Here is an 8,525-nt window from a genome sequence, read left to right as displayed (position 1 = left end):
TATATATTTATATATATTAGATATATCATATATATATATTTATATATATCAAATTTGTGTCCCCAAATGCCCTTCGATGTAGATCCATCCACTAGAGCCTGGTCAACTTACCAAGAATCTCACCCTTAAACAAGACTAGCTATCCACTTCCTAGTAGCCATTAGTTACCAATGGTTCCTTAGATTAAGTTGGGGTTTCTTATCCACTTCCCCATGTCTATGCTGGGATTTTGTTTGACTTGAGCTTACATGGAACTTGTGCATGCTATCACCATCGCTGTGGTTCAAATGAGAAATTGACCGTCTGTTTAGAAAGCCCTGTTTCCCTGTGGTCATCTTCCACCTCTGTCCCTTACAGTCTTTCAGTCCCCCTCTCCATAATGATATCTGAGTCCTGGAAGGCAGAAGTTTGATATAGGTGTCCTATTCAAGGATAAGCAGTCCTCAGACTCCTGTTCTCTGTACTTTGGTCAGTTGTGGTTTTCTGTGTGAATCACCATCTGCTGAAGAAGGAAGCTTCTCTGCTGAGAGTCAAGAGATGCATTAATCACAGCAGATCTGGGTGTTATCTCTATTTTTTTAAAAGATTTTATTTTTATTTTATGTGTATGAATGTTTGACTGCATCTATATATATGCTTGTATGTGTACTATGTGTGTGTCTGGTGCCCAAGGAGGTCAGATCCCCTGGAACTGGAGTTACAGATGGTTGTATGCCACCATGTGGGTGCTGGGGACAGAACCCAGGTGTTCTGCAAGAGCATCAGTTGCTCTTAACTGCCTGAAACATCTCTCCAGCCCTCATGACAGTGATCTTAATTCATGTTTGAAGCTTCCATAGTCTAACCATTTCTCCATGTCAGCCATTTAAAAACATTGAAAAAGAGCTGGCAAGATGACTTACTAGTTAGAGGTACTTTCCTCTGGACTGACCACCTGAGTTCCATCCTGGGACCCACATGGTCAAAGTAGAGAACCAATTCCCACAAATTGTCCCCTGACTTTCACACATGAGCCCCTCCTCCCCCACAATAAATAAGTAAATGTAAAACAAATAGATACATTGAAATAGAAAATGTTCCTACTATTTATTTTCTTTGTACATTAAAGTTGAAAGGCAGGGGCTGGAGAGATGGCTCAGTGGTTAAGAACACGAGTTGTTCTTGCAGAAGATCTGTGTTCAAATCCCAGGAGCCAAATGGCAGCTAACAACTGTCCATAACTCCAGTCCCAGGGGATCTGACAGCCTCTTCTGACCTCCGCCGGCATTACACGACATGGATGCACTCACCTACATGCAGGCAATACACACATACACATAAAATAAAAAGAATAAATAAAAATATTTTAGAAAGTTTTAAAGTTGAAAGGCCATATCTACTCTTTTGTTGTTTATAGGATCATAGAGCAAAATGTGGCAAAGTTGAAACTTATGGTTTGGAGATGGGATTTCTCCTGTGTGATTTCGCCTCTGTAGTATTGCAATCTTCTTGCTCAGCCTATGAGTGGAAGATGAGAGAGGAAAAGGGTGGAGGTAGGAGAAGAGCAGAGAGTGGTCTAATCTCCTGCATAGCATCTTCAGAGGGGACGCTGTCCTCTTTTCTGGGCCTTTCCACTCTCTAGGGAACCTGGGTCTGAGGGGGGCCAGCCCTATGTAGATGCCTTGGTATTCCAGAGTTGGGCAGTCAGCTGGAGGGAGCGCTAAGTCTGTGGGAGCAGTGGTGTGCCCCACCCTTCGGCAGATAAGTTAATTATTGAAAAGTGCTTCGGAAGCACAAAGGTCTGGAGAGACTCCATGAGCTCTTTCACAGCCTCTGTAGGAGTTGGCATTTCTGAGAGGACAGGAGGCTCCTCGAGGGAGCTGCGAGACACAAAAAGAGGCCTCCTCTATTGGCACAGGCTAGTTGGGATGGGTGCAGACAGTTGCAAAGAATTCCTGTATTGTGCATACAAAAATTTGAGACACCACTTATGTAGTCCGTGCTCACCTTAAACTAGATATATAGTCAAGGGTGACCTTGAACTTCTGATCCTCCTGCCTCCAGGTCTCAAAGTGCTGGGATTACAGGTGTGCATCATCATGTTCCATTTTATTACATTCATTTGTGTGTATGTGTGTGTAGGTGTGTGTATGCCATGGCATGGTTGTGGAGGTCAGAGAAAACTTGTGGGAGTCTGTTCTCTCCTTCCACTATATAAGACCTGGGAATTGAACATAGGTGGTCAGGCTTGGAGACAACTGCTAAGCCATCTTGCAGAGCGTCTCCAAAAGCAGCCGTACCAGACAGGTACCTGGAGGGAGAAACTCAGTACAGGGACTCAGAGGGCTCATTTCAGCCCAGAAGCCCTTCCTTTCTCACCCCCTCCCTTCCTTCTTCCTTTAACCCTTTAACTCCTCTCTCCCAGTTCCCTTCCCACATTGAGCTCTCTTTCAAAGCATCACATTGTGGAGGACTGTGAGCACCCTTTGGTTACCACGCAAGTGAACCGGCAGGTGTATGGCACAATAAAGCAGAGGGTTGAAAAAACTGTAGGTGCTGGAGAGATGGCTCAGCCATTAAGAGCGCTGGCTGTTCTTGCAGATGACCCAAGGTTTGGGTCCCAACACCCACATGGCAGCTAATCACTGTCCATAACTCAACTCCAGTTCCAGGGGAATCCGATGCCCTCTTCTGACTTCCTCAGGCATTGCACAACATGGGTGCACTTACACAGCAATGCGCAATGCACTCATATACATGAAATGATTATAAAAATTTCTTTGTTTATAGTGCCTTTTTATTTCGCTAAGTCTAAACTTTTAATGTAGTCAAATCTGTAATTGTTTTTCTTTCTGTTTTCTGTTTTTTGTTTTTGGTTTTTTTTTTTGCCTTTTGGAAACAGGGTTTCCCTGAAGCCCCAGCTGGCCTGGAGCTCACTATGTAGACCAGGCTGGCCTTGAACTCACAGAGATCCGCCTGCCTCTGCCTCCCAAGTGCTGGGACTACAGGCATGGGCCACCATGCTGGCTATGTTTTTTGCTTAGAAAGTCCTTTCTCTGTCTCAAGTTGTGAAAATTCTCTTAGGTTTTCTTCAAAGAGTTGTTTTATTTTGATTTTCACAGTAGGCTTTCTAATCAGTTTGGAATTTATTTTCGAGGGTGAGAGGTAGAGACTAATTATCTGGCTCTCAGGGGATCAATAAAATTAAACATAGGCCTTTTATTTTTATATTTATTATTTATTTATTTTTGTTTTTTTTTGGAGACAGGGTCTCCTTGTAGCCCCGCTGTCCTGGAACTCACTATATAGACCAGGCTGGCCTCGAACACACAAAGATCTGCCTGCCTCTGCCTCCCAAGTGCTGGGATTAAAGGCATGAGCCACCACACCTGGCTACATGGACCTTTTAATATCTTTTTTTGGTCTTTCTGGTCTCCCTGTAGCCCCAGCTGTCCTGGAATTCACTATGTAGACCAGGCTGGCCTTGAACTCACAGAGATCCGCCTGCCTCTGCCTCCTGAGTGCAGATTAAAGGCAAACGCCACCACGCCTGGCTATTAATATCTATTTTTAACAGCTCAAAATAGAGGATAACACATCAAAGAGATAAGAAACTACTCCCCCGAAAGTGCCTTTTTTTTTTTTTTTTTTTTTTTTTTTTCCACTCTAGAATCTCCCTTAGATGAAGCTTGCTGTAGAAGTCAGGCAAATGTTCTACATGGATGGTGCCCCCATACAGAGCATGTAAGTGCTCCGTGACTACTGATTCATTTGCGGTGTGATTCTAGAACTTAGAGTGTGGTCTCAGCGACCTGCGCATCTAACACCGCGGGACCTCCAAGCAGCCTGATTATAACAGGATTCTTAGGAAGCCCTCAGTGGCTTTCTCCCGTCCAAGACTCCAGTTCCCCCTAATCTGAGCCCAAGGCAAAGTGGACCAGGCGAAACTTTTCTTGGCTGGCTGAGGAATTGGTGTCTGGGCCACAAAAGGAAGAAGTGTTTGAAGTGGGTCCTTTCTCCCTTTAGTCTGAACTGGGTCACACGTGTCAGGCCTGTGCCTGCCGTGCACACGGTGTCGTCGCTTGGATGCGCTCACACTCTCTGCGTGTTCTGTATGCGGGGCTCTTACCCTGCTCGCCCGTCCTCTTCCCTCCACTCTTTGGTGAAGGCTGATGCCTTTTATTTTGGTTAAAAAGCTGTGGGACTACCGCTTGAGCTGGGATGAGGAGCAGAAACATCCCGTCTCCTGACAAAAAGTTTGGTTGCGGCTGTGGAGTCGGATGTGCAGCCGGTTGGGCAGCTTTTCTTGAAAATTGCTCTAGTGGCTAAGTTTCAGCAATAGAATCAAAGGGGCCTGAAATCGCAAGTTTTGTTGCTTAGATTTATAATTTCACATTTTAAGGATTTGGCATGTGCTTGTTTTGAAAGCATGTTCGCCACCCATGACACCGGATGTGCATGTGTGCGAGAGCACCGCCCAGGATTTTCTGCATGGACTTGTTTTACGGCTGAAGGAAGCTGTGATTACAGATGATAGTGTGTGGCAGATTTTCTTTGATTTCAAGAATCACTATCTGGAGTTCTGCTTTTGTGCCTTTGGAGAAACTCGATGGAGAGTCTTGTAGCCAAGAGTGGTTGATCTGTTGGGTGCAGCCATTTTGGCTACCTTCAGATCTCTTCAGCAATATCGAGAGAAATTTACTCAGGAAAAGTCAGTGTGCCGTTTTTTCAGAGGAACATGTGTCTTTGACCACACACTGGGGGGAAGTGAAGTCCTGAACTTTGAGGAAGTCAAGGGTGAAGTCACCAGAGGCAGTTATTTATATCTGAGTGATGTGTATCGAAAGCCCAAGGTTTTCATTCTACCACCATCACGGAACCGGTTCAGAGAAGAGGAAGGGCGTGTATCTTGCCTCGTTAAACACCTACTGCACTGAGAATTTCGAGTGTGGTTTACGTTTCTGGTAATCAGCACTGGGGCTCTATCTGCTAGAAGGGTGACCACAGGCTCCTCCTGCAGCCTACACGGTGCATAAAACAGCTCACTTCCGTTGCTTCATCTACTGAGACTTGGTTTTTGCTAACTTTCCCCACATAATCCACAATGTGAGCAGTCTGGTGTGCATGTCTGTGTGTGTGTGTGTGTGTGTGTGTGTGTGGTGTGTGTGTGTGTCTGCATATGATTGGGTGTATGTCTAACTTTCCCCACATAATCCACAATGTGAGCAGTCTGGTGTGCATGTCTCTGTGTGTGTGTGCGTGTGTGTGTGTTTGTGTATGGTGTGTGTCTGCGTATGTTTGGGCATATGTTTAAGCTGAAAATGAGGACGCAGGACTCTCTGCACTACCAACAGCACCATGTTAGGACTTTCTGGGTTCACTCTCACAGTGAACAAAGCCTCCTCTAACTGGCTTCCATCTTTACACTTGAGTTCTGTTTCATCCCCCCCCCCCCCCCCCAGGCTCCTTCGGTTATGGGAAATGAGTGTGTTTTGGGACAAACATGTCAGAATTGTGAGGGAGAACTTGGCAGTGGAACAAACTCTGAGCTATGCTTGACAGGAACTGAGAAACCAGCCAGCTCAGGTTCTCAGTTCTCAACTTCTGGTCTAGAAACAGGACTCAGAAACCCCAGGGGCAGCCAGGCTGCAGCTCATGGAGGGGGCTGGTTAGTCTTTTCTGAGGAGTCAGTAGTGGCCCTTTCTGCACAGTGAGATGCAGCATGTGAGGGACAGCCTCACCCTACTCCACCAGGCACAGCAGGAAGTGAAAAGGCTGGGGATAGGTGTCCACAAGGCAGCATACCCAGAATGAAAGAGTAGCTACAGGTGGTGGCAAACGGGTGTGCTGGCATAAATGGGGAGATTTTTCTGGGCTTTGCTTAACCCTAGTCTTTGGAAGTTTGCCTTTTACAAGAGTAAACATGATTTAATAGTGAGCAAATATTAGTTCACATAATTAGAACCAGCTGAGTTGAACAGGAAACATTTAAGGGAAATCTGCAGGTGCCTGCAAGCAAGGCTGAAACCAGGAGGGTCTTGGTATGTGAACTCCCTCTCTCTGCCCGAAGGGAAGCGTCCTTGGAATGGAATGGAGCCACCAAGCCAAGGACATGTGAAGAAATAGACGACTCATAAGAAGCAGGAAGATTCTGAACTTAATAAGGTGGCAGCCCTGGGGAGGGTGTTAAAGGCATCTGGGATCGCTGCATTTATGTTTATTGAAGGGACAAACCTCTCCCCACCTCACCCCCCTTTCAGGATGTGAAATTTGTGAGCTTACTTCAGCCTCTGGTTTGACTCTATTTTCAGCTCCACTCCATGTTTCCCATATTAAAAATACAGTTCAATATGACTTAAGGAAAACAAAACAAAACAAAAACCAAAAAAAACCAGCCTGCTTTCTCAAATCCAGTTCCATGCTGTAAGTGGTTTTCTCTCCCTGGGGAGAACCATGTGTTTTTCCCTCCTCACCATCCTGCATTCCTTTCATTCCCAGGCCTGGTCACATCAGGACAGCAGCCAGCAGCCTTCATCCTCAGGCTGGTGGTGATGAATGGGAGGCGGGCCCAGCTCTGGCTTGGCCTTAACATCCTTTCCAAACCAGAATGGAGACAAATGGGTGTGTGACTCACCATAATGCATAGCAAGATGTGATACACACAATGAGAGACAAACAATGTGCTAATGGAAAATTGATCTCAGGGAGATTTGTCTGTGGTGACATTTGAAATGATCCTGAAAAATGAGTTGGATACTGACAGACGGAAGAGGGTGTCACTAGTACTACTATGTGCATGTGCACATGAGTGTGTGGGTACACATGTGTGCACACACATGTGGAGGTCAGAGGTCAATGTTAGGGGTCTTCCTCAGTTGCTTTCTATCTTATTTTTCTCTCACTGAACCTGGAGCTCACCGATTTGGTTAGACTGGCAAGCTATCTGGCTCCAGGGATTCAGTGCTGGGGTTACAGACACTTTGCAATGTCCAACTTTTTTCTTGGGTGCTAAAGATTAGAACTCAGGTCCTTATAAGTATCAGGTCCTTATAAGCATAAGCAAGCATTTTACCAACTGAGTCATCTCCTCAGCCCTTGTATTACTATGGCATTAGTAATACTAAGAACATCTCTATCTAATTATGTCATGGCACTTATAGCGTTGGTCTTAGCTGACTCTCCTGCTGACAGGAGCATCCTGATTATTCTGCAGTGAACAAGGTTCAGCCAACTCTCAACCTAGGTGAGAGTTGCCAGGCCTGAGCTATAAGGAAGGAAGTGACCCAGACTAGCCAATAAAAGAACCATATTCCCTTATTGTAGGATTGATGATTGATTCAGGGGTAGGATTGTGTCCCAAACTGGTCTAGTCCTGGAGCATTGAGGAACTGTTGGGAAACATTCTCTTCTTTCTGCTGAGGTTCCTAAGCTGGTAGATTCTCTACCTTGCACCCCAGAGGGAGAAGTCCGGGGATAGAGAGATCCCTCAACCCTTCATTTGAGCACTTGGATCCAGCTGTAACTGAAACTTTACTCTTGAACATTTTTGTCATTTAAGCTAATAAATTAGCCTTTTAAATCATGTTTGTAGTTGTCCCTAGCAAGAAAAAAATCTTGACCAATACAAAAATCTTTAATAATCTGCTTTAAAAACAAACTGTGAGCCAGGCATGGTGGCACACACCTTTAATCCTAGCTCTTGGGAGGCAGAGATAGTGAATTAGAGGCCAGCCTGATTTACATAATGAGTTCCAGGCCAGCTGGAGCTACAGGGAGACCCTGTCTCAAAAAGACAAAAAAAAAAAAACCCAAAACAAAACACCCCCCCCCCAGAAAAACGACCCACAAAACTATGGAGCTGGAGAGATGAGGGGGATGGCTCAGTAGTTAAGAGCACTGGCTGCTCTTGTAGAGGACCTGGGTTTAGTTCCCAGCACCCACATGGCAGCTAATAACTATCTGTGACTCCAGTTCCAGGAGATCTAACACCCTCTTCTGGCCTCTGTGGGCATTGCAAACATGGGTGCACTTACATGCATGTAGGCAGAACATTCATACACATAAAATAAAAAATAAAATAAAAACAGAGCTGTACTTGGTAAGAGGGCTACAGGTTCATAAAAGCAAGTACCTAAAGTCTTCCTGTTGCTTACACCTTCTAAATCAGCTTTTTAGCTGCCAGCAACTAAGAACTTGGGACTTTTTTCTTAAACTTTCTGGTCTGAGGTACTTTACAAACCTCACTGACTTGTGTGTGCTAGATATTTTTCCATGAATCAGAAAAGAAATATGCAGCACTGTAGCCACAAAGCAATGAAAACAGCCAGCTTGCCTTTGTGTCTTTCCAAGTCTTGTTTTTTATGTGTCACACATAAGTGAAGAGTCATAATGACAATGCAGCTGGGTTTATTAACAGTTGAATAGACTATTGAGAAAAGATTTGTTAATCAAGAAGTAAATTCATTGCAAAAGAATGGTAGAATGGATAGGACACAGCTTTACGGATGAATTTTCTGCCTCTTCAGGAAAACTCATGGTTAAGCGCC

This window comes from Nannospalax galili, unplaced genomic scaffold (genome assembly GCF_000622305.1).
Source record: "Nannospalax galili isolate Female #2095 unplaced genomic scaffold, S.galili_v1.0 scaffold253, whole genome shotgun sequence".
Classification (NCBI taxonomy): Eukaryota; Metazoa; Chordata; class Mammalia; order Rodentia; family Spalacidae; genus Nannospalax; species Nannospalax galili.
The sequence above is the reverse complement of the archived record's forward strand: the minus strand, read 5'-3'. Positions refer to the sequence as shown.